Here is a 3,770-nt window from a genome sequence, read left to right as displayed (position 1 = left end):
ATGGGTCTACTGAAAAGGTGAGCAAATGTGCTGGGTCAAAAGTATACATACGGCAATGTTAATATTTGCTTACATGTCCCTTGGCAAGTTTCACTGCAATAAGGCGCTTTTGGTAGCCATCCACAAGCTTCTGGTTGAATTTTTGACCACTCCTCTTGACAAAATTGGTGCAGTTCAGCTAAATGTGTTGCTTTTCTGACATGGACTTGTTTCTTCAGCATTGTCCACACGTTTAAGTCAGAACTTTGGGAAGGCAATTCTAAAACCTTCATTCTAGCCTGATTTAGCCATTCCTTTACCACTTTTGACATGTGTTTGGGGTCATTGTCCTGTTGGAACACCCAACTGTGCCCAAGACCCAACCTCCGGGCTGATGATTTTAGGTTGTCCTGAAGAATTTGGAGGTAATCCTCCTTTTTCATTGTCCTATTTACTCTCTGTAAAGCACCGGTTCCACTGGCAGCAAAACAGGCCCAGAGCATAATACTACCACCACCATGCTTGATGGTATGCATGGTGTTCCTGGGATTAAAAGCCTCACCTTTTCTCCTCCAAACATATTGCTGGGTATTTTGGCCAAACAGCTCAATTTTTGTTTCATCTGACCACAGAACTTATCCATGTGATGTCAGATGAAACAAAAAACTGCCATGTGGCCCTCAATGAAAACCAGTTTGACTCCCCTATTCTAGACTGTATCATTATTGCATTATTATTAATAGCCCACATCCTGTGTTTCAAATGTAAACACATGCAGTGAAAACATGAATGTTATAATATTATTTATTTAAGTCAAATTGTGGACACTTTGCATTTAATTATCGAAGCTCCCTTAAAACAGGCACACGGTGAAAAGACAGACGCAAACAGGTTAAAGAAAAAATATGTCAATATTTATTACAGTATAAACAATATTGTGTACTGTACAATACATTGGGTCAATGGGGCTTCCTTCAGTAGACACAACCCACTTTGCATGGCGGTTTTTTTTGTTTTTTTTTCCTTTAAAAAGAGGACAATACAAAACAGCGAGTCAACATGTGTGTGAAGCTGGAACAAGATGCATTGTCAAAAAAAAAAAAATCCCTGAAAATTCCCTCACTGAGGTAACCTTTTTTTTTTTTTCTTAAACAATAAGCAAACAAAAATCATTCACTTTTTTTTTTTCAATTTTTTTTTTGTCTCCTCATTCATTTTGGACTTTTTTCCCCTCTCATTTTGGACTTTTTTCCCCTCCCATCCTGAGCACATTGACACCGACATGACGTGGCTACAAGTTCGTGAGGACACAGAAACGCCCCGTTTCCTTTGTTCTGGCAACATTTACAAAAAAACAACAAACAAAACAGGAGAAAAATATTTGTTTCTTTTCTCAAAATTTTCTCTGTCGTTAAAAAGACACGAAAGCAGCTCAGAATCAAATGATAAAAGTATTGTTTTAGGAATTAAAAAAGGAGAGCCGTGCACTGAAATATAGTCCAATACACATTTCTCGACTCTTTTGCATAAAAATTCATAACATATGTGATATATATTAACATTAAAAAGGCCACAGGAATAGCATAGAGCACATTATTTAAAAAAAAACAAGAGTGGAAACGAGGGATGAGCATTTGATGACATGTTACTTTTCAAAATGAGATGAACTCGACAGCGTCTCTGCTGGTCACAGCCAGGTACTGCATGCCATTTTGTCCCAATCCCAAACAATCAAGATTAAACGATAAATTCATGGATTATTATTATGTTCATCCCAAGTGCGAAAACATGCTGGGACTACTTTAAAAAAAAAATTAAAATAAAAAAATCACTTTTAAAATGTCATCCGGGAAGTGCGTCCATGTGAGTTTCGTAGAATTCTATCGATACCCAACGAAAAAATAAAAAAAGCAACAAGGTTGAGGCCTTGTTTTGACAAAAACAAAACAAAGCTGTGGTATATTGCGGAGTACTGGAATAAAAAAAAAACATGGTGTTGTGTTGTGACTTGATACAAAGAGTATTGAACAGTCGTGTTAGAAAGAGATGAGACCAACCCTGTTCAGTACTGACTGCGGCGCCTGCGTGAAAATGCTAATAACAAACATTTTTCAACACCAAGCGTGAAACGTTTCTTTGTTACCCAAAAATGATTACAAAGCCAAATTCGCTGGAACACAATCGAAAAAAAAACTTTCAACGCGTTAGCTTGTTCAAGCTAACAATGCTAACATGCTTAAAGACACACGGAAAAAATTAAGCAAATTTTGTAACATTGTCGGTAAGATTGCTGACTCTCAAATGAGTCTAATGGTACAAATGGATGAAAACGAATACTTTCCTTGCACGGGGCTCGGCGTGGAACTGGAGAAAAGCTACAGTTTTGCTCCCCGCTATTAAAAAATAATGGTGTCCATCTTGGAGGGGCAGTGGATTGAAAAATCACCCTCTGGGAAAATTTGAGTTGTAAAAAAAAGTCCCGTATGTTTTTGAAAGCAACATCCAACAACACGAAGCTGAGTCATACATCATTAGCTCAGCTGTACAAAATAAATGTTTAATACGTTATACACACATATATATATATATATATATATATATACACACACATTTATGTATATATACACATACATATGCACACATAAATACATATATGTATATATACATATATACACACATATATACATATATGTACACATTATTGTACATATATACACATATATAAATAAACACATATATACATATCTATATATATATATATATGTATCTGTGTATATATATATATATATACATACATACACACACATTTATACGTATATATGTAGATACACACATATATATATACATATATACACGCATATAAACACATATACATGCATATACACATATATATACACATTATATATATATATATATATATATATATATATATATATATACACACACACACATGTATACGTATATATGTACATACACACACACATATATACATATACATATATATATATACATACATATACATAAATACATACATACATATATATACATACATACACATATATACATATACACATACACATATATACATATATACACATACACATATATACACATATATACATATACATACACATATATATATATATATGTATATGTATGTATGTATGTATATACACATACAAACAGAAATACATACATATATATATATATATATATATATATATATATGTCTTAATAAGGTTATCCAAAAAATAGTGCTCGATACCGTAGTAGAGCGCAATATATGTATGTGTGGGAAAAAAATCACAAGACTATTTCATCTCTACAGGCCTGTTTCATGAGGGGGGGTACCCTCAATCATCAGGAGATCAGAAAATCTCCTGATGATTGAGGGTACCCCCCCTCATGAAACAGGCCTGTAGAGATGAAATAGTCTTGTGATTTTTTTCCCCACACATACATACATATATATATATATATATATATATATATATATAAACACACACACACAATTAGTTCTCTCATACAGTAATACAATATATTCAAGGCTTTAAGGGTGATTCTGACAAAATCTCTGTTCTATTAAGTGCAGATTTGGAGTGACGGCCGGTCCTGCGTAAGTACAAATGAGAGATTGCCGCATCAGAGCCGTAACAGAGGACCCGGCCTTTCCGCCATGGTGGAGCATTGACGTGCTGGTGTGAGTTTTAACTCCCGAAAATTGCCGACTTCCTTCTCCTATTTTGTGTTGGTGCCTTTCACACAGAACAGCAACGCGAGAAACATGTGGC

The sequence above is a fragment of the Nerophis lumbriciformis genome, linkage group LG03, assembly GCF_033978685.3.
Source record: "Nerophis lumbriciformis linkage group LG03, RoL_Nlum_v2.1, whole genome shotgun sequence".
Classification (NCBI taxonomy): domain Eukaryota; kingdom Metazoa; phylum Chordata; class Actinopteri; order Syngnathiformes; family Syngnathidae; genus Nerophis; species Nerophis lumbriciformis.
The sequence above is the reverse complement of the archived record's forward strand: the minus strand, read 5'-3'. Positions refer to the sequence as shown.